The sequence below is a fragment of the Crocuta crocuta genome, unplaced genomic scaffold (genome assembly GCF_008692635.1).
Source record: "Crocuta crocuta isolate KB4526 unplaced genomic scaffold, BGI_CrCroc_1.0 scaffold7, whole genome shotgun sequence".
NCBI classification, from domain to species: Eukaryota; Metazoa; Chordata; class Mammalia; order Carnivora; family Hyaenidae; genus Crocuta; species Crocuta crocuta.
Genome location: NW_027531904.1, coordinates 8,042,867 through 8,066,633, shown reverse-complemented (window position 1 = coordinate 8,066,633; position 23,767 = coordinate 8,042,867). Strand labels below are relative to the sequence as shown.

Here is a 23,767-nt window from a genome sequence, read left to right as displayed (position 1 = left end):
AATTTTAATTCCAGTGTTGCACAGAAGATTTGAGGTGGAAGTTCAGATAAGAATGGACAAGTAAGGGTCAAGGAGAAAGTGAAACAGAGAAGCACTTCTTAACTACATAGTCATTGAAATTCAACCAGAAACTGGCTTAGGGTTACCAGGTGACCAAAGCAACGGTGGAAATTTGGCTAGATGATTTACATTCTTACATAAAATAACCTGTCAATTCCTCAGGTGAAACTGTAGCATTTCTTAATCTTTGGTCTGAATAACATTTTTCTAAGTGGATGTTCATAGAAGGGCTGTTCAAAATTGTAGTTAAGTAGTATCCTCAAAATCAGGAGTGTAAATCCTATGGACGTTTTGTTTAGCTTTATTACTTACTATAAAGATAAAGGCAAATTGCCAAAGTACATCTCCGAACCGGTTCTTCAGGGGCATCGAAGTATATTGCCCTCAACATACTGTTGGTGTATCTTAATTAAAAAACAAAATCTAAATGTTCAAGATGAGTACTTTCAACTAAAAAACATCTAATTATAAAATCTTATTCTCAGAAAAAATTTTAATGTGAACACAGTTTTGCTGGAAGCTTAGTAGATTCTGATCTGTGGACCCCAGGTTAAAACTCCATCTTAAAGAGTAAAGTTAAAGTGTATGTCCTTCAGACAGTCTTCCATAAATCTCTGAACTGGCTTTTCATGAGCCCATAGTAAATGATTAGCAGAAATGGTCTTGAAGAGGTCTGCAATATAAGTATTGTGTTTTTGATTAACGGCAAACTGAATTATAATCCAGAGATGGTAGAGTTGGCTTCATTTATGACCGTTAAATATCCCCAGACCAGGATTTTGACCTAAAAGAATGGCCATCCTATTGTCATGTTAATCCTGGATTATGTGGCATCTGAAGGCAAGGCCAGGATTTCCAAATTAAGACAGTTCTGGCATACAAGTAAGTATAAAATTTGGGCATCTTATTCTTTAACTAGAACACGTAGCTATATGGTATGGGTTCAGGTTTAAAGTGTTAGGAGAGACAGTTTCAAACCACAAATGCAGAAAAACCTCCAGTTATGTGCTAAACAAGTAAATAAGCTTCTTGGTGAACTTGACTGGGATGAACTTACCTAGGCACTTTATAGATTTCTCATTACCACAAAGTCTGCAAGGTAGGTGGTATTCCACTTTATATCCGAGGCAGCCAAGGCTCTTGGAGATCTCTAAATGGTAGATTTAGTATTTGTACTCCCAAGTGCTGTGTTCTTTCTGCTCTGTGAAACAGTGATTCAGTTTTGGGGGAAGAGTCTTCCGTTCTGGAAAAGGGGAATGCTTTTTTCTGTCCGTTGTCTCCTTGCCCCAACCAGTTGAGAATTAGTGCTGTAGACCAGTGTTGGTTCATGATGGGAGTGTCCACACTTTACCTGTTGACCAGGAGAACATTGAGGACTGCTATAAAATAGCTTGTATCCATAGGGATTCCTCATGAGCCGTTCATTTTGACAGTAGGTACAACTAGTTTTATCTTGACACCATTTTTAGTCATTGACAGTAAGAATTACTGTTTTTCATTTCTAGTTTTGCCAAGTAATTTGCTCCATTGATCCATAGTTCTTAATAGTGTTAAGATTTGCATTCCAAACCTCTGATCTGTCGTAAAGCCTCCTTTCCTGTTCATCAGGAACCAAATCAAGTTAAAACGAAACAAAACAAAAAACCCTTGCAAATGATCTCACTTTAGGGCCAAATATGCCAGAAATAACTGAAAACTACTGGACAAAATTGTATAACCCAGGGGGAAAACTGCTTGTCTTTATGGTAAAACATCGGTATGAACTCAGACCTATAAAGTGATCAGTCAGGACAGAATATACAGAGTAATGGGTATATAAGTATGGGTGTGGATAAAAGATATGTGTTTTGAAAATGAGACACTGAATTCATTTAGCTGGAGAGTTTACAGGATTCTGTGGTAGGTACAGGTTTTGAGCAGTTTGATTTGTATCCTATCTTAAGCCCTCTTTATTAAGCTTGCTAAATCAAATGATTAGGAAATTTAGGCATAGAAGGGCCTGGAGTCTTCAAAAGAATAGTTTGCCTGCATCTTTAGGACATTATTCTCCTTTAATGAGCAAATATTCTTTTCTTCAGGGATCCTTGTGGTGGCCTCTGAGCCCTTGGTGCAATAGTAATGATACTACTGATAGCCAACATTCATCTGTTCACAGAATTATGTGCCAGGTACTGTGGCAAGCATGTTATATGCGTTAATTCACAAAGAGCAATCTGAGACCATATTATTACTTTTATCCCTATTGTACACATAAGGAAAATGGTAGATCTGTTCCCCATCTGATATTGCTGGCTTTGATCTTTTTTTTTTTTTTTTTAACCCCCTTTCAAATTGGTTATTCAACGCAAACCATTGGTACTTATTGATTAGGCAGTTTGGGGTATTAATTGAGCACTCCACTTACTTCTGTTCTAATTACCCAGAGTCCTATAGATAACTGGCTTGGCAAACCTGAGAGGAGGAGAGGGAAGGAGACATTCCAGATAGGATTAGCCTTAAGTTTCAGAGTTGTGGTGTCCATAACAGGATTGGGAGTGGGGCAGAGTTGGCCAGGCATATTCCTGATTTGGATTTTTTTCAGGCTGCCTGAAATGGTAAGATTCTTAGACCTTGCCTTACCCCTGGAGAAGCAGGTTTCTTTCAGAAGGTCTGTGGGCATGCATCATCCCCTGACCACAGTGGCACTTTGCTTGCAGGCTCTGCCTCTCTTCTTTCACATAGTTGCTTGAGGTCTTCTGAGACAGTGTTCCCTCCTTGCTCTTACGTGTTGCCAGGATCTGGGAATCCATAGATCTGTAGCACATGTGTACTAGTAAATAAAAATCAGATTAATACTTAATGTATTAAGAGAGGCCCTTTAAAGTTTGGAAACCTTTGATATAGGAGATCATTCTAATCCTTAACCTGGCATTGGAGGTCTCTCCGGTTTCCTGTCTTTTATACCCAGTGCCCCACCACATTGGACCACTTCTGATAATACTCCTCTGTTCTTTGTGCTCCACACCTTCTTCCTACCTTTACTTTCAGGCACATTCTCTTCTGAGCTCCCTTGGCTGAGAGGACAGTGTAGGATTACAGCAAACTATAGCTTGTGTTGTGGCTGTTCACAACATGACCAGCCAGATCTTAGTTCCCTTTCTAGACTTTAGAAATCTCTTTTGGTTGGATCTCCATATGCTCTGCTTACCCTTCGGGTGCTCACTGTACACAGCAGGCAGTTGGTTAAAGTTTCTTAAGCAGTGAATGAGTGAGGCATGTAGCCTTAGGATCTGCAGATTGATTGTAAATGCTTGCATTTTAGCTTTTGTGATGTTGCCTTAGTGAGGTTGAGAATCATCTTAAAAATCTACAGTTGTGAAAAGGGCCTTGTGTCTGAGGATTTAGCTGTTCTCAGTGGTGGCTTCTGGAGGGCTTGGGAAAACGATCTAGGGAATACGTAGTACTACGCATTCTGGTCATTCTCACAGCTTGCAAAGGATAGCAGTCTTTTCAAGAGCTTGAGAGTGATAATGGTACTCAAGTTTGCCCCTTTAAGGCCGTCCTACAGAGTTGATAAATTGTGTGCTTCTGCTTATTCTCCTGCTTACTTGAATGTTAATAGGCTAAATAGAGTGCCACCCAACTTTTTAGAATTTTGTTTTGAAGTGACCAGCTGTAAGATCCTAGGTGCTAGTTTCCATACTTGGTCTGCTTTTTGCTGACTTTCCCCAAGGTCATTGGGAATCCTAGAACTGGTGACTCTGTCAGCCAGTATTTTGTTGCTTACTATGTGAGTCATCAGATATGGTGAGTGAGGGAGACTGAAGAGTGAAGAGATTTCTGTCTGGGGCACCTGGTGGATGGTGGTGTTCTCTACCGAGATAGAGAATACCAAGAGAATCACTCTTATGTGGGGGTTTAGTTCATGATCATATATTGGGGATTGCAAGTTCAGTGTCGTACATGAGTTGTGCGTACTTTTAACGACTACATTGAACTGTACCACGTGAACAATTCCCTGTGGGTGGTGTTTGTACCCTTCTTGGTGCTTACCATATTTTCTCCTGTAGTTGTATCTTCGGGTGTAAAAATAGCAGCTTCCATATGCAAGTGCTTTAGACATCTCATGAAAAGGTTGGTAGGTACTCTTCTAATTTCAGGAATAGGGAAACTGAGGCACAGAGGTTAAGTAAATGACAAATGGCAGAGTGAGTGGCAAACTTTTTAAACCACTCTTGAGATACAATTCATATAAACATAAAATTCAGTGATTTTTAGTACATTTACAGTTTTGTGATTCATCACCCTATTCTAATTTTAGAATATCTTCATTATCTCAGAAAGAAACCTTGTACCCATTAACCACCATCCCCAAACCTTCTCTCTCTACCCCAAGATGAAGGCAACTCCTCTCCTTCAGATTTGTCTGTTCTGGACATTTCATATAAACGGGCTCATAATAGGTGGTCTTTTGTGACTGGCTTCTTTCACTTAACCATAGTAAACTTCGGTTTATCCATGTTGTAGCATGTATTGACACTACCTTTTGTCAATGTTTATTTTTGACAGAGGGAGGGGAGAATGATTGCGGAAGGGGCAGAGAGAGGGAGACAGGATCTGAAGTGGCCTCTGAACTGAGTGGAGAGCTCTGTGCGGGGCTTTAACTCACAAAGGGTGAGATCATGACCTGAGGCGAAGTCAGACGCTTAACTGATTGAGCCACCCAGGTGCCCCAGTACTTCCATTTTTTAAATTGCCAAATAGTGTATAGATTAATCTCCATGATTTGAATCTGGTATTTCTGGTTCTAAAACTCCTGCTGCTGCTACACTGTGCTAATTCCTACACATGTCCTGTTAGATTAGAAAGTTCTGGGGCAATTGTGTTTAGGTGTTTGTTTTACCCCTCTTTCAATTCTCTCAGGATACCGTGCTCCCAATAGGACTCCTCAAGTATTTTAATATATAGGCAAGAAATTCAGGTCCTTGTTTCTTAAACTCACAGTGTTGCATTTAGGAGTAAGTAAGTGTAGAAAAACCTAAATATCTTTTTTCTGGTGTCTAGGAGGAAAACCTAAATATCTTTTTTCTGTGTGTAGGAAGAAGAAGCTGGAAGGATAAAAGACTGCTGGGACAGCCAGGAAGCGCCCGCGCTCTCCACATGTAGCAATGCCAGCATCTTCCGAAGGATAAATGCCATATTGGATAATTCTCTGGATTTCAGTAGAGTCTGTACTACTCCCATAAACCGAGGAATTCATGATCATTTGCCAGGTGACTTAGATTTGAAAACTTAGTGTGTGTATGTATGAAAACATACACTAGGCATGTATTTAGAGCTGTTTTTAGGAAGCTTTATTGTGAAGCTTGTGAAGAATGACCTTGAATCTCTGGCAACACTTGCCCCTTTTTGTAGCTTACTTTGTGGATTGGGTTCTCCTCTGGGTGATGACTGCCTTTGATTTATAATGTACAGATCTATTTTATGACACATTAAAAGACTGGATAAAAAAGGATGGGTTGAAGGTAGCAGGATTATTTATATGTATATAGTTAGATTTTCTAGTAGGCACACTTAAAAGGTTTTTTGAAAAGTGATATTAATATTTAGCCTAACATATACAAAATATGTGAATATGTCATCAATATGAAAACTTTTAACGAGATAGCCTATTCTTTTGTTAGTAATAACTCTACTGCAGTTTGAACTAGTTGTGTTTCACATGCTTGGTGGCCATTTGACTAGTGGCTGCTGTATTGGACAGTGCATCTTTTGAATATTGCTTTTACACGTGAATGCAGGTCAGCAAGCATTGAGTTTTTTTAAATCTTATTTTTGAGAGAGAGTGCGAGAGTGTGAGCACGTGGCAAGCAGGGGAGAGACAGAGACAGACAGACAGACACAGAATCCCAGGCATGCTCCAGGCTCTAAGCTGTCAGCACAGAGCCTGAAGTGGGGCTTGAACTCACAAAATGTGAGTTCATGATATGAGCCTGAGTCAGATGCTCAGCTGACTGAGCCAGGTGCCCAGCAAGCATTGAGTTTTAATGATATTTAGGATATGCCATAGGATAGTGGAGGGAGAGGGCAGCATCCCCTGAAAGTGGTATTTCACAAGGAAGCTTAGATGTCCTGACAGTGCTGTGTCATAATTGTTTGTAGAAGTTGCAACATGTTGATGGAGTGTTTCTCATTGGGGTTATTTTAGTTGAAAGTTGAACATATTTTTAATTTTTTAAGTGGACCTTGAAGAAATTTGGCAATGGGATTTGCAGAACAAGAATTGGCAATTGCTGCTCTTTCATTATAAATTCTTTGATTTACTTCCTAACTTGACATTGGAAATAATTGCAGGCGTATGTGAACATAAAGTAGCTAAACATCTGAAGGAGAGATGTCCTCACAAATGAGACTGACTTGTGGTAACTTAAGAATTTATTTCTAGTACATTGTTCTAACTGGAGGGAAATGGAGAAGTACATAGGAGGAGCTAGGAAAGCTGGTAGGTCTTGTCTCTTCAGACTTCCAAAAAAATACATGTGTATTTTAATTGGGGGTATATCTTGAGCTAATAACCCTTACTCTCCTTTAGCTTATGCTGACTTAAAAACCCAGAAAATCTTCTCGATTCAACCGATGTGTTTTTCTTCTTTGAGAAAATTTCATGAATTATATTGCAATATGAATGACCCTCACCAGTGGCTTAAATTTCACTGGGTTGCCTCAGACATCCTGAGAACTTAACTCGGGCATACCTCGGAGAGATTGTGGGTTGGGTTCCAAATCACCATAGCAAAGCCAGTATCACAATGAAGTGACCCAAAGGGATTTTTTGATTTCCCAGTGAATACGAAAGTTATGTTTATGCCATTCTGTAGTCTGTGATGTGTGCAATAGCATTATATCTAAAAAATTATTCATACTTTAAAATACTGAATTGAAAAAAAATGCTAACCATCATCTGAACTTTGAGCAAGTCATAGTCTTTATGTTGAAGGAGGGTCTTGCCTTGATGTTGATGTCTGCTGACCATTCACGGTGGTGGTTGTGGAAGGTGGGGTGGCTGTGGCAGCTTCTAAAAATAAGATGTCTTTCCTTCAGGAAAGATTCAGTTCCATTTTACAGATGAGAAAATGAAGCCTCATCTAGGTTAGAGGACTTGGGCAAGGCTACCTAGCTAGTTAGTAAGTGGCTAATCTCAGACTCAGTCTGTTGTCACTGTCTGTGTTGTTTGGTCATTTTCTTTCTTTTTCTTTTTTTTTTTTTTAAAATGTTTTATTTATTTCTTGGAAAGAGAGAGACAGCATGAACAGGGGAGGGTTAGAGAGAGAGGGAGTCACAGACTCCGAAACAGGCTCCAGGCTCTGAGCTGGCAGTCAGCACAGAGCCTGACGCGGGACCCGAACCCACGAACCGCGAGATCATGACCTAAGTGAAAGTCGGATGCTTAACCGACTAAGCCACCCAGGCGCCCCTGTTTGGTCATTTTCTAACACTTAACTCCCACAAACAGCACGTCTTCAGGTACATGCGATCTTATACCCAGGCTTCGACTTCTGCGTCTGGTCTGGTCTTGGTTTTATTTGGGCTCCAATGGATGCTGTGACTACTGCAGCTCAGATTTCCCCTGAGCTAGGGACTCCATACATGGAGTCCTGGCCTTGGAGCCTAGATCATGCTGCCCTAAAATTGGGATGGGTTGGTTGGCTGGCTGGCCAAGCAGACGTTGGTATTTCATTCTGAAATGTGCACAGGTTCCAGGGATGAAGACCTGGACATTGGGAGACCTTCTTCCGCTACCACATTAGGGAAAGCAGATCAACCCAACCTTGGACCTGTAGCTCAGGTCCCTCCCTCCAAAATCCAGCTTTAGATTCCTACTTCTTAGGTTACTGTACACTTGGTACCACTGCTGCATTTGGCCAAATTCACCAGAAATTCAACAAATCGCTATGGAATGTGTACTTCATGCCAGTCACTGTTGTTAGGCCCCAGGGATTCCTGACTTTATCTGGTATCCTCAGAACCTGCTCTCCCAAACTCAATAGAGAAATAGGTAAAATAATTGCAAGTTTTAGTAATTACTGTGAAGTAATGATGTTTTGAGTGACATGGTCAGGCAGGAGCTCTCTGGGGAGGTATGTTTAAAATAGAGTACTAAAGGAGGAGAAAGAGCTAAATCTTGCAAAGAGTCTGGGGAAAACATTTCAGACGGAAAAGGCTGGACTAAGGCTTTTTGGAGAGCTTGGCATGTTTTAGGCACAGAAGGGGGGAGTAGGGAAGGGGGAGTGACCATACTATGGCTGCAGGGGTGTTGGGCTAGACAGGGTGGATGTTGTGGGCCATGCAGAGTCCCTGGATGTTCTTCTGAGAGTTGTCAGAGGTCCATGCCAGTGACATTAAAGAACTAGTTTGTCCTTCAAGATCTGATTACCAATTTCTCCAACAAAATGGAGGAAAAAATGAAAGTCAAACCTCTAAGTGGGCTGCCTTCCCATGACCGAGGAATTGGAGGGTCGACTCATCATTCATCTTTGTGCTCGGGAAGGGTTCCTGACATTGCTCCTATGTTTACCACTGCAGCTTCCTTACCACTTGGCCTCGAAGATAACATTTTTGCTTAGAAATCCTCACGTTCTTTGACTCAGTATGTCCAGATCTGAGAGTCTCTCCTATGGAGTAATAGTAAATGCAAGTAAGGATTTATGTAAAAGGATACTTACAGCATCATTACAGTGGTGAAGATTTGAAAAATGCTTAAGTGTCTTCCAAGAGGGAAATATTTATATTCTATAGTCAAGTGATGGAATGTTACATAGTTAATAGAATAATACCTTTCGAGTATAATATTTTTACATGTTTAGTTACTTAAAAATCTTGTAACTTCTAAGTCTTGTTCTCTTGCTGTTTCCACCACATGTGCAGTGACTTCCTCTCCTGAAGTCTTGAACCCCTCAAAGTCACCCTTGAGGGGTGGGGTCAGTTTCTCCCAGACTTCTGTTCATGTTGAAATTCTGACCTGTTCCCATGAGTCGTGAATGTTCTTAATGGCATCCAGAATGGTGAATCTTTTCCAGAAGGTTTTCAGTTCACTTGTCCAGATCCATCAAAGGAATCACGCTATGACAGCTATAGCCTTACAAAATGTATTTTGGAAATAATAAGACTTGAAAGTTGAAATTACCTCCGTACTGATGGGCTCCAGGAATGCATGTTGTGTCTGCAGACAACACCCTGCAGTTGTTGTTTCTTCAAATTTTTTTAAATGTGTATTTCTGAGAGAGAGAGAGAGAGAGAGAGAGACCATGTGAGCAGGGGAGGGTCAGAGAGAGAGAGGGAGATACCGAATCCAAAACAGGTTCCAGGACCTGAGCTAGTTGTTTGCACAGAGCCTGACATGGGGCTCGAACCCATGAACCATGAGATCATGACCTGAGCCGAAGACCAGTTGTGTCTGCAGTGTGTAAACAACATCAGTCTCATTGTACATCTTCGTCAGGGCTCTTGGGTGACCAGCTGCATTGTCAACGAGCAGTCATATTTTGAAAGGAATCTTTTTTCCTGAGCAGCAGGCCTCACCAGTGGGTTCTGCAGTATTTAGTGTGCCGTGTTGTGAACAGAAGTACTGTCCAGACTTTGTTGTCCCATTAACAGAGCACAGGCAGAGTAGGCGGAGCATAATTCTTAAAGGCCCTCGGGTTTTCAGAATGGCGCATGAGCACAGGATTCCACTTAAAGTCAGCAGCTGCATTAGTCCCTACCAACAGTCAGCCTGTCCTTTGAAGCCAAGCACTGACTTCTTCTTTCAAGGTATGAAAGTCCTAGGCAGCATCTTCTGATATTAGGCTATTTCATGAAAACCTTCATTAAAGATTTCAGATCTTATGGATAACTTAATGCTTTATTTTGCAGTTTTATGGTATGAAGATGGTGTCTTAGGCCTCATAAACCAACCTCCGTTAGCTTCAGTCTTGTCTTCTACAGCTTCCTCCCCTCTCTGCACAGAAGTGAAGAGAGTAAGGGCCTTGCTCTGAATTAGGCTTTGGCCTTAGGGAAGGTTGTTGTTGGTTTGATCTTCTCTGCAGACCACTAAGACTTCCTCTGTATCCGCATGTAAGCTGTTTGTCTTATGTGTGTGTTCACTGAAGTAGCACTTTTAATGTCCTCCAAGAACTTTTCCTTTGCATTTACAACTTGCCTGTTTGGGGCAAGAGGCCTGACTTTTGGCTTATCTCTCCTTTCAACACACCTTCCTCACGAGCTTAATTATTTCTAGCTTTTGATTTACAGTGAGAGATGTGTGACTCTTCCTTTCCCTTGGACACTTAACAGGCCACTGTAGGGTTATCAGTTGGCCTTATTTTGACACTGTTGTGTCTCAGGGACTAGGGAGGCCCAAAAAGGGGGAGAGCGAGGGAACAGCCAGTTGGTGGAACAGTGTGAACACGTTAACGTTTATTGGTTACGGTTGCCATCGGTTAGGTGGGCACAGGTTGTGGCACTCCAAACAATTACATCAAAGGTCACAGGTCACTGTAACAATTGCAATAAATAATGAAAAATTTGAAATACTGCAAGAATTCCCAAAATGTGACTCAGACCCGAAGTGAGCAAATGCTAGTGGAAAGATGGCAACAATAGACCTGCTAAACATGGAGTTGCCATAAATCTTCAGTTTATTAAAAAAAAATGAAGTATCTGCAAAGTGCAATAAAATAAGGTATAGTTATATTTGCCTTTTTTCCATGTATTACATTTGCAATGTGTCCATATTGACATTTTTAAGTCAAATCAGTGGGTTTTGATTACTGTATAGTAGTAGCATTTTACGTAAATATCTACAATATCTAATCCTCTGTTGGCAAACAATTTTTGCTGTTATAAACAATATTTTGGTGAACATCCTTTTTTGTATCTCCTTATGTACATGTAACAAGAATTTCTTTAGTATATGAACCTAGAAGTGAATTGCAGAGTAATGAGTATATAATTGTCTTCAAACTGTTAAGTTGCTAACTTCTTTCTCTTTTTTTTTTAAATTATTTAAATTATTTATTTATTTTTGAGACAGAGAACATGAGAGGGGCAGGGGCAGAGAGAGAATGGGAGACACAGAATCCGAAACGGGCTCCAGGCTCTGAGCTGTTAGCACAGAGCCCAATGAGGGGCTTGAACCCATGAACATGAGATCATGACTTGAGCTGAAGTTGGACAGATGCTCAACCGACTGAGCCATCCAGGCANCTGAAACAGGCTCCAGGCTCTGAGCTGGCAGTCAGCACAGAGCCCGACGCGGGGCTCGAACCCACGAACCGCGAGATCATGACCTAAGCGAAAGTCGGACGCTTAACCGACTAAGCCGCCCAGGCGCCCCTCAAAGTGGTTTTTATCAGTTTACAATCCTGCCAGGATTTCATGAGCATTTTCCTCTGCATCTTTGTAGACCCCAGGTATTGTCATACTTAAAAATTTCAGTCAGTCTGGGGCACCTGGATCACTCAGTCAGGTAAGTGACTTTGATTTCAGCTCAGGTCATGATCTCCTGGTTTGTGAGATCGAGCCCAGAGCTGGACTTTGTGCTGACAGTGCAAAACATGCTTGTGATTCTCTCTCTGCCCCTTCCTCACTCGCGTGTGTACACTCTCTGTCAAACATTTGAAAAAACTTTCAGTCTTGGTATAAAGCCTGCTTAATTTTGTTTTTGTCTATATTGTGAAATATTTTCTACAGTTTAAAGAAAACGTGGCATGTGTGGTCTGGCATCATCCAACGAAAGATCACTAGAACTGGGCCCGCGTTCTTTTCTTTATCCTATTCTGTCTGGTGTGTTTCTTGAGATTCCATTATATAATTAAAGTCACTGGCTTAGATGAAATAATGCAGGAAATGCTCTTCTGGTACACAGCTGAACTATTAAGCAAAATATTAAATAGAATATTCCCTGCCTAGAAAAATCTTCATCTTTTTCAAGAACGGATTGGTTATCAGCTCTGAAACCTTTTTCTCACATTCTCTTCCCTTTGTTAGCTGTAGTGAGATCATTCTTGGCTATTTCACATTGTTTGTTGACCTGTGTGGTGTTCTAAATATAAACATGTATTCTCAAAACAGGGTAGATAAAGGATAGTTTTGAAGAAGCCTATTCGATTTGCTCATTTCATTATAAACCTCACAAAAAATGCAGGCTCTGGATGCAGATTAATTTGAGAACAGACCCTGGCAGTGTGACTTGCTCTAATCTTCGCGAATTCTCTGAGATTAAGTTTCCAGGACTATAGCGCAGGAGTAATAACAGTACATGTCTACAGGATTTGAGGAAAGTTGAGTAACCTATAGATCTTGAATATGTAGAATAGTGTGTATAACTGCACTTGTTATGTGGTGGTACTGATTGTGATGGTGTGGATATATAAAGAACACAATTGTGGAGGTGCCTGGATGGCCCAGTCGGTTGAATGTCCCACTTTGGCTCAGGCCATGATCTTGCATTCCTTGGGTTTGAGCCTTGCATCGGGTTCTGTGCTGACAGCTCAGAGCCTGGAGCCTGCTTTGGATTCTGTGTGTGTCTCTCTGCCTGCACCTCCCCCACTTGTGCACTCGCTTGCTCTCTCTTAAAAATAAAAATAAATATATTTTAAAAAATTGTGTGAGAGCATTGCTGGGGTCGTGATTTTTGAAGTTGAATTCCTGATGTCTGGTTTAGACTATAAAGGACCAGGTCTTAAATATCCTTGGGTTCCTAATCATCAGTGCTGAGACTGGCACATGGTGGGGGTTGTTGTACAATTGCTTGATGAATACATTCTCACAAACTGGGTACTGAAACTGAAAGAGGCCCTAATTTTAAGTTCAAATAAGTTCTCTCCCCACATTTCCTACTGATTAATGTCTAGGGTTTTTCTTTTTCTATTGTAAAAGAAAATTTGCCATCATAACCATTTTTTAGTGCACAGTTCAGTGACATTAAATACATGCATGTTGTTATGCAGCCATTATCCCCATGATTCTTCATCCTGTAAGCCTAAAACTCTATACCCACAGAACGATAATTTCCCATTCTTCCCTCACTGCCACTGCTGGCACCTGGCATTACACTTTATGTTTTTATGATTTTTGACTGCTTTAAGTATCTCATGTAAGTGGGATTCTACAGTATTTGTCATTTGTGACTGTTTGTCACTTAGCCATGAAGGTTCATCCATGTTGTAGCATTTGTCAGGATTTCTAAATCTGAATAATATTCCATTATATTGTATACATCATATTTTGCTTATCCATTTATACATTGGTGGATAGTTGGTTACTTCCACATTTTAGCAGTTAGGAATAATGCTGCTATAAACATAAATGTACAAATCTCTTTAAGATTATGCTTTTGGTCCTTTGAGTATATGCCAAAAGATATAATTGCTGGATCACATGGTAGTTCTGTTTTTAATATGAGGAACCACCATACTGTTTTCCACAGTAACTGTACCGTTTACATTCCCACCAAGAGTGCACAAGGGCTCCAGTTTCTACACATCCTCACAAATACTTTGTTTTTTTGTTTTTGTTTTTTTTTTTTTTACAGTACCATCCTAGTGAGTGTGATGGTGTATCTTAATTTAGTCTGATTTGCATTTCCCTAATGATTAGTGATGTTTAGCATCTTCCCATGCGCTTAGTGGCTATTCGTATATCTTTGGAGAAACATCTATGCAAGTCCTTTGTAGGTTTTTTCATTAGGAAGCAAATAGTTATATTTCTTTTACTTTTTAAAATATAATTTATTGAGTTAGCTAACCTACAGTGTATACAGTGTGCTCTTGGTACATTTTTTAATCAGGTTGTTGGTTTTTCTTGCTGAATTTTAGGAGTTCTCTTTATGTTCTAGATATTAATCTCTTATCAGAGATGACTTGCGAATATTATCTCCTATTCTGTGGGTTGTCTTTTTATTCTGGACTGTGCCTTTTGATGTATAAAACTTTAAAATTTTCATGAAATCTGGGGCACCTGGGTAGCTCAGTTTGGCTGAGTGTCCCAACAATTAATTTTGGTCAGGTCATGATCTTATAGTTAATGGAGTTGAGCCCTGAGTCGGGCTCTGTGTTGACAGTGCGGAGTCTGCTTGGGATTCTCTCACTCCTTTCTCTGCACCCCTCCACCCCCCCCACCCCCGCACCCAGTGCGCGCACACACATGTGCTTTCTGTCTCAAAAATAAATTTTTTAAAAAGTTAAAAATTTTTGCATGAAACCTGATTTGTCTTTTCACTTTTGAGATAGCATAGGGAGAGGGGAGAATCTTAAGCAGGCTCCATGCTCAGTGTGGAGCCCAATGTGGGGCTTGATCCATGATTCTGGGATCATGACCTGAGCAGAAATCAAAAGTCGGATGCTTAATGAACTGAGCCACCCAGGTGCCCCTAATTTGCCTATTTTTTTGCTTGTTTCTTGTACCTTTAATTTCATATCTAAGAAATCATTGCTAAATCCAGTTTCATAAAGCTTTTGTCCTGTGTTTTCTCCTGAGGTCATAAATTTAGGGCCTTGATCCATTTTGAGTTAATATTTGTAAATAGTTCTGGCTAAACATCTAATTTTATTTGCATGTGTATATCCAGTTTTCCCAACACCATTTGTTGAAAAGACCATCCTTTCCACCTTAAGTAATATTGGCACCCTTCTCAAAAATCATTTGACCACATATGAAAGAATTTATTTCTGGGCTTTCTGTTCTGTTAGTTTATAGGTCTGTCTGTATGCCAATACTGCACTGTTTTAATTATTATATCTTCATAGTAGGATTTGAAATTGGGAAGTGGGAGTCTTCCAACTTAGTTGTTTTTCTTAAAGATTGCTTTTGTTCAAGGTCAGTTGAGATTCCATATGAATTTTAGGATGCCTTTTTCCATATGTATTTTGGACAGTAGCCCCTTATCAGACATGATTTACAAATAGTCTCCCATTTGGTAGGTTACCTTTTCATTTTGTTGATGGTTAGATGGTTTTTATTTCTTTTTAATTTTTAATTTAAATTTTTTAAATTTTTTAATTTTTAACATTTTTTATTTATTTCTCAGACCGCGTGAGCAGGGGAGAGTCAGAGAGAGAGAGAGGGAGACACAGAATCTGAAACAGGCTCCAGGCTCTGACCTAGTTGTCAGTAGATTGCTTTGGGTAGTATTGACATTTTAATAACAGAAGTCCTCCGGTCCATGAACTTGGGATGTGTTACCATTTGTTTATGTCCTCCTTAATTTATTTCATCAGTGTTTCTTCATTTTCATTGTCTTTGACTTCACTGATTGTTAGTTCCTAAGTAATTTATTCATTTTGATGCTATTGTAGATGGAATAGTTTTTGTAATTTCGTTTTCACATTCCTCATTGTGTATAGAGGTACAACTGATCTGTGTGTGTGTGTGTGTGTGTGTTGACTTTGTAGTCTGATATTTTGCTTAATTTCATATATTCTTTTTAAAAACATTTTTAATTAAGTTTTTAGTTCTTTATTTTGAGAGAGTGAGAACACAAGTTGGGGGAGGAACAGAGAGGAAAAGAGAGAGAATCCCAAGGAGGCTCTGCACTGACAGTGCAGAGCCCAGTGCAGGGCTCGAACCCACGAACTCTGAGATCATGACCTGAACTGAAGTCGGACACTCAACTGACTAAGCCAGCTAGGCACCCCTTAATTTCATATATCCTAATAGGATTTTTTTTTGTGGATTCCTTTAGGGGTTTCAACATACAATATCATCTACAAACAGGGATAATTATACTTGTTCCTTTCCACTTTGGATGCCTTTTATTTTTCTTGATTAAATACTCTGGCTAGAACTTCCATTATATTGAATAGAAGTGATAAAAGGTGGTATTCCTGTTTTTTTTTTTTCTTGATCTTAGGGAAAAAGCTTTTAGTGTTTTACCATTGAGTATTAAATTTGCTGTGGGTTTTTCATATAATGCTTTTATTATGTGAAAGTTTCCTTTTATTCTTATTTTCATGACTGATTTTATCATGAAAGGTGTTGAATCTTCTCAGATGCTTTCTCTGCATCAACTGAAATGGTCATGTGTTTTTTTTTTTCTTTTTCACTTTGTTGATGTGGCATATACATTTTCTGTATGTTGAACCATCCTTGCATTCCAGGAACAAATCCTATTTGGCCATAATACATAATCCTTTCAATGCACTGCTGAATTCTGTTTGCTAGTGTTTTGTTGAGTATTTTTGTTCAACTTTTGTTTTTGATCAATGTTCATAAAGAATGTTGGTCTGTAGTTTGCTTGTACTGTCTTTGGTATCAAGATTATGCTGCTTTGATAGAATGAGTTGGGAAGTATTCCCTCCTCTTCAGTTTTTTGGGAAGGTTTGAGAAGGGCTAGTATTAGTTACTTAAATGTTTGGTAGAGTTCACCAGTGAAGCCATCACATCCAGGGCTTTTCTTTGTTGGGAGATTTTTAGTTTTGATTTAGTCTCCTTACTAGTTATAGGTCTATTCAGATTTTCTATTTGTGATTTAGTCTCAGTAGGTTTTGTGTTTCTAGGAATTTGCCCATTTTATCTAGATTATTCAATTTTTTTGGTGTATAGTTATTCAAATTCTTTATTTTTGTAGAGTAGATATAGTACTGTCCCATTTGTTACTGATTTTAGTAATTTGAATCTATTTTAGTTCATATAGCTAAATATTTGTCAATTTTGTTGATCTTTTCAAAGAACCAGGTTTTGGTTTTATTGACTTTTTTTAATGTATTTTTATTGTTGTTCTTTATGTTGCATCTCTGTCCTTCTTTACCTCATCTGCTAGCTTTGGGCTTAGTTTGTTCTTTCAGTTTTTACCTTGTAAAGTTAGGTTGTTGGTTTGAGATCTCGGTTTTTTAATTTTTTTTAACGTTGATTCATTTTTGAGAGACAGAGACTGTGTAAGTGGGGGAGGGGCAGAGAGTGAGGGAGACACAGAGTCCGAAGCAGGCTCCGGGCTCTGAGCTGTCAACACAGAGCCTGACACGGGAATCGAACTCATGGAGTGTGAGATCATGACCTGAGCTGAAGTCAGATGACTGAGCCACCCAGGCACCCCTGAGATCTTGGTTTTTGATGAGAGTGTTTATAGCTATAAATTTCCCTCAGCACCACCTTTGCTGTGCCACACAGTTCTGGGATGTTGTGCTTTCATTTTCATTTGTCTGTTATCTCCTAATTTCCTTTGTGATTTCTTTTTTGATGGTTATTTAAAAATATGTTGTTTCATTTCCACAGTTACGTGAATTTTTTAGTTTTATTTTGTTGCTGATTTCTAGCACCAACTTGTGTTGATTTTAATCTTTTTAAATCTAGTGGGGCTTAATTTGTGGTCTAATATATGGTCTATCCAAGAAAATGTCCTATGTATACTTGAGAATGTGTATTCATTGCTATTGAGTAGAATGTTCTGTATATGTCTGTCAGATACGGTTGGTCTATTAGGTTAAGTCCTATATTTCATTTATAAGTAGCTTCTTTCTGGTGGTTCTGTCCATTATTGTGAGTAGGGTATTGAAGTCTTGAACTCTTGTAGGACTTTGTCCTCAGTTCTGTCAGTTTTTGCTTCACATGTTTTGATTGTCTTGTCATTAGGTATGTAAATGTTTATAATTTAAAAAATTTTTTTTTAAAACTTTTATTTTTGAGACACAGAGACTGAGACAGAGCATGAATGGGTAAGGAGCAGAGAGAGAGGGAGACACAGAATCTGAAGCAGCTCCAGGCTCTGAGCTGTCAGCAGAGCCCGATATGGGGCTTGAAGCCATGAACTTGTGAGATCATGACCTGAGCCAAAGTCGGACAATTAACTGACTAACTGACGGAGCCACCCAGGCGCCCCTGTAAATGTTTACAATGTTTATATCTTCGTGTATTGAACCTTTTATTTACATACAACATTCTTGTCTCTTATAAGCTTTTTGGGTTTTAATCTATTTTGCCGGGTATTCGTATAGCCACCTTACTCTCTTGGTTACTGTTTGCATGGAATATATTTTTTCTATCATTTCACTTTCAGTCTGTCTTTGTGTGTTTGGATCTTGAGTGAGCCTTTTGTGGACATCATATAGGTTTATGTGTTTTCATTCATTCTGCCAGTCTTTTGACTGGAGATTTTAATCCATTTATATATTTTTAAAAAATTGTTATATGTTTGTTTTTGAGAGAGAGAAACAGTGTGTGAGTGGAGAAGGGGAGAGAGAGTGGAGACACAATCCCACAAAGGCTTCCTGCTGTCAGCGCAGGGCCCGATGTGGGGCTCGAACTCACGAACTGTGAGATCATGACTTGAGCCAAAATCAAGAGTCAATTGACTGAGCCACCCAGGGGTCCCATGCTCCATTTACATTTAATTATAAGGAGGGTTTTCTGTCATTGTGCTGTTTTTTTCCTGTGTGCCTTACAGCTTTTTTGACTCTCATTTCCTGCATTAATGTCTTTTGTGTTTAGTTGATTTTCCTTTTTTTGTAGAGAAATATTTAAATCCCCTTTTTGTTTCCTTTTGTGTGTATCATATAGCCTTTTTTCTTTGTGGCTACTACTGGATGGTGGTTACATTTGACGACATAAAGTTATAACCCTCACCCTTGGATTTATACCAGCTCAATTTCAATAACATACAGAACCTTTGCTCCTTTACAAGTCTCTACTCATCCCTTCCAGTTGTTATGACAAGGTTTATATCTTTATGTAGAAAGCAAGATGACAGAAATACTAGCTTTTACATTAATCATTGTTTTGTTTCTTTAAATGCAGTAGTCTTTGAAATCCTGTAGGAAACAAAGCACAATACAAACCATTATTAAAATGATAGTTGGGTTTTTTTTTTATCTTAAACTTCAGCATAGTTAACATACTGTGTTACATTAGTTTCAGGCGTACAGTGTAGTGATTCGCCAATTCCGTATTACTCGGTAAGCATCATGATAAGTGTGGTATTAATCTCCTTTATCTGTTTGATCCATTTTCCCACTTACTTCCATCAGGCAACCACCAGTTTGTTCTCTGTATTTAAGTGTGTTTTTTTGTTAGTCTTTTTTTTCCTCATTTTTTTTCATTGTTTGCTTCTTATCTTTCACGTAATGAGTGAAATCATATGTATTTATCTTTCTCTGACTTCTTTTACTTAGCATTATATCCTCTAGCTCCATCCATGTTGTTGCAAATGGCAATATTTTGTTCTTTTTATGACCAGATAATATTCCATCAAAATGATACCTGATTTTGTAATTGCCCACATAATTACCCTTGTGGAAATGTTCATATGTCTGTGTAGCTTCAGGTTACTCTAGTGCCCTTTCATTTTACTGTGCAGAACACCCTTGAATATTTTTTAGGTCCTACCTAATGTTCGTGAACTTCCTTTTATTTGTCTGGAAATGTCCTAATGTCTCCCTCACTTTTTAAGGACAACGTTAGTGGATATAGGATACTTAATTGGCTTTTTTTTTTTTCTCTTCAAGGACTTTGATCATATTGCCCCACAGTTTTCCGCCTTCAAAAGTTTTTTTTTTAATTTTTTTAAAATTTTTATTTATTTTTAGGAGAGAGAGAGCGAGACAGCGTGATCAGGGGAGGGTCAGAGAGAGAGGGAGATACAGACTCTGAAATAGGCTCCAGGCTCTGAGCTGGCAGTCAGCACAGAGCCCGAAACAGGGCTCGAACCCACGAACCACGAGATCATGATCTAAGCGATAGTTGGACGCTTAGCTGACTAAGCCACCCACGCGCCCCAAGTTTTTTTTTTTAATTTTTATTTTTTAAATTTATTTCTGAGAGAGAGAGAGAGAGAGAGAGTGTGTGTGTGTGTGAGAGAGAGAGAGCGCGCGCGCGCGCGCGCGCAGGGGAGGGTCAGAGAGAGAGGGAGACAAAGAATCTGAAACAGGCTCCAGGCTCTGAGCTAGCTATCAGCACAGAGCCCGACACAGGGCTCAAACCCATGAACTGTGAGATCATGACCCGAGCCAAAGTTGTATGCTTAGCTGACTGAGCCACTCAGGTGCCCCTGGCCTCAAAAGTTTTTGATGAGACTCTGTTGACGATCTTCCTAAGGACACTTGAATGTGATAGATGGCTTCTCTCTGTTGCTTTCAAGATTCTTTGTCTTTTGAAAGTATGATTATAAGGGACCTTCGTGCAGGTCTTTGAGTTCATCTGACTTGGGTTTTTTTGTGCTGCTTCAGGGTTCATATTTTCATATTTCAGAAGTTTTCAGCCATTATTTCTTCAGATATTCTCTCTGTCCCTTTTTGTCTGCTCTCCTGGAACTGCCATGATGCATATATTAGTCTCCTTGCCGGTGTCCCACCATCTGTCCCTGAAATCTTTTTTCTTTCTTCAGCCTCAATAATTCCCATTATACTCTTAAAGTTCACTAATTCTTTCTTCTCCTTGCTTGAATCTGCCTTTGAATCCCTCTAATGAATTTTCATCTCAGGTAGTGCATTTTTCAGCTCTGGAACTTTCTTTGTCATTTCTTTGTAGGTTTTCTATCTCTTCATTGACATTTCCATTTTGTTTACACATTGTTATCTTGACTTAAATCCACATCTTCCTTTGATTCCTTGATCATCTTTACCACTGTTTTTAAAGTCTTTGTGTAGCATATATTTCCAGGGTCCTTTCAGGGACAGTTCTTGTTGATTTCTTACTTTTCCTTTGAATAGGCTATACTTGTTTCTTTGTATGTCCTTTGATTCGTTTGTTGAAAACTGGATGATAATGTGGTAACTCTGGAATGCCTTTCTCGGCATTTTCTGAGGTTTTTGTTGCTGTTTTTATTGTTAATGTTTTTGCTGGGTTAATTGTGGTTTTTTTGTTTGGTTTTGGTTGTTGCACATGGTTTCTTTGTTGAGGATCAGCCTGATGCATGTTTATACCTAGGTGTTTTCTCAGGTCTTTCCTGGGCCTGTACCTGGGCATGTGCAGTCAATTTATCATTTTCTCTATATGGGGCACCTGGGTGGCTCAGTCTGGTAAGTGTCCAACTTTGGCCCAGGTCATGGTCCTGCGGTTCCTGGGTTTGAGCCCTGCGTTGGGCTCTGTGCTGACAGCTCAGAGCCTGGAGGTTGCTTTGGATTCTGTGTCTCCCTCTGCCCCTACCCCTCTCACACTCGCTTGTGTTCTCTCTCTCTCTCTTTCTCTCCCCCTCTCCCCATCTCTTTTAAAAATAATCATTAAAAAATTATAACTTTCTCCATATATGTTATTGTCTTAGCATGTGCTAGATAGTGTCTGGCTTCTGTAAGGGGAAAATGTGGAAAATGAAAGGGGGAAATGGCACTTGCCCTTTAATCCCTTGGAAGCTACTTGAATTGGAGGGAGATGGTCTAGGGCTTCCAGTGCTAGGGGAGGTGCAACACTAATGGTTGACTCTGTGCATCTCTGTGATCAGAAGTAACAATCAGTGATCAGAGCAATATTTGGAAGCATCCCCGATATTTGGAAGATTGGGTCCTTTCTGCTTGCCTAATTCCCTCTGTAGTAGAATTCTTGCACAGAGTTGTGACACTGGGGGCTTTTCTTTCCAGGAAGCAACTTTATTCCTGCTGGCACTGATCAGTTGGGGTTGTACTCAAAGAACTGAGCCCCAAATGCCATGTGGCATAGTTCTTTATGTATTTTTTACTTCTTTGTCTCCCATATATGGTAACATACAAACATGTGGTCTGATTAAGTGGTCTCATGTTACAAGGTCGTGAGGGATGTTGTCATACTATACACGTACAGCCAGGTTGCCTTGAGGTATATTTTCTTAGGGAGGGGACCCTACCATACTCCGGACTCTGTGCAGGCTGCTCTGGGAATGTGTGCACAGCTGGTGGCTGGGCTGAGGGATGGGTAGCTGCTAGCTGCTCTGCCTGGAGGTGAAATTGACAAAAATTAATGCAGTTTACCCTCAAGTTTTCCCCTGGAATTTTCAAGCTTTCAGCGGACTCCAGAGTTCTGAAATAGTTACATCCCAAGGATTGTGCTAGTATAATTTCTGGTGCTTTCTACACCTCCATCTTCCCAGAATCCTCCTAGAATCTAGGGTTTTAGTTTTGTATGTTTGAACGTTGTCACTTCAACTTTATTGGTTTCTTAGATTATCTTTTTTTTTTTTTAATTCATTTTTGGACTAGTTTGCTTGACTTTTCAAGATATTAAACATAGCATACACATACAGGAAATTGCTAAACCTGTTGTTTTACTCTGATAAACCTCCACATTACCATTACCGAAGTCAAGAAGGAAAATTCTTTATCTCAGTACTCCAGAAGTTCCATGTTTTCTTGAATGGTCATATCTGTTTCTCCAGATATAACCATTGTCTTCCTATGATTTTCTCTATAAAATTTAATTCTCATTTATATATCCTTAAAAAGTATTTACATTTTGAATTTTATTCCATACTGTATTTTTTTTATGGCAGCCTTGTTTATGAAATTCATCCATGTTGTTTGCAGCTGTACTTAAAATTGATGGATATATATTATGTCATAAAATATCTCATAATATATTCTAATGTTCAGCATGTGGGCTGTTTCTAGTTTTTGGCTGTTAAATAGTGGTGCCATGAACATTATTGTGTGTGAATCCTGGCACACAAAATCTCTAATATCTAGGAATGAGTATCTTCAAAATTAATAACTAATGCCCAACCTTTCCCAAAGAGGTTGTACCAGTTAACTTACTCACTGGCAGAGTGTATCTGTGCCAGCTGTTTTACATCCTCACCAACTATTGGTGCTGTCACTCTTCCATGGAGCTTTTCTTAGGGAGTGTAGTGATACCTCATGTGGTTTTACTTTCGGTATGTTCCTGATTTCACTGAGGTTCAGCATTTTCCGATCTTTATTGTCCATTTTGAATATTATTTCCATCTTCTTTTTTAATGTTTATTTCTGAGAGAGAGGGAGACACAGAATCTGAAGCAGGCTCCAGGCTGCGAGCTGTCAGCACAGAGCCCCAAATGGGGCTTGAACTCACAATGAGATATGACCTTAACGTTTAACCAACTGAGCCACCCAGGTGCCCCTGTCTGTTTCTTCTTGTGTCAGTTTTGGCAGGTTGTGTTTTTGTAGGAATTTGTTCATTTTACCTAAGTTTTCTAATTTGTAGGCTTGCAGTCTGTCCCCTTTTTAAAAGCTTATTTGAGAGAGAGGGCACAAGTTGGGAAGAGGCATAGAGAGAGAGAGGAAGAGAGAATAATGCCAAGCAGGCTCTGTGCTGGTAGCACAATGCAGAGCTTGATCCCATGAACTGTGACCTCATGCCCTGAGCTGAAATCAAGAGTTGGATGCTTAACCGACTGAGCCATCCAGGTGCCCCTCTCCTTTTTATTTCTGTAAGGTTGATACTAATGCCTGCACGTTCATTTCTTATTTTAGTAATTTGAGTGATCTCTTTTTCATGTTTGTTCTAACACAAGATTTGTTAATTTTGCAGATGTTTTCAAAAAACTTACTTTGGGTTTTGTTGATGTTTCTCTATAGTTTTTCTAGTCTTTATTTCATTTATTTCTACTTTAATCTTTTTTCTACTTGGCTTTTTGTTTTTGCTTTTTTTTTCTAGTTTTTCTTTTTTTAATGTTTTATTTATTTCTAGGAGAGAGGGAGAGAGAGAGACAGCGTGAGCAGGGGAGGGTCAGAGAGAGAGGGAGTCACAGACTCTGAAACAGGCTCCAGGCTTTGAGCTGGCAGTCAGCACAGAGCCCGATGCGGGGCCCGAACCC

General features: G+C 39.5%; 1 protein-coding gene across 2 annotated transcripts in view; it reads left to right on the top strand.

Moving 5' to 3' along the window:
- CPEB1 (cytoplasmic polyadenylation element binding protein 1) overlaps nt 1-23,767 on the top strand; it is an 84,050-nt gene that overhangs the window by 7,950 nt on the left and 52,333 nt on the right. For both annotated transcript variants that reach the window (XM_077774361.1, XM_077774362.1), the window contains exon 2: nt 5,138-5,312. The gene's annotated coding sequence lies outside the window, so the exon portion shown is untranslated. The remainder of the gene's footprint in view (nt 1-5,137; nt 5,313-23,767) is intronic.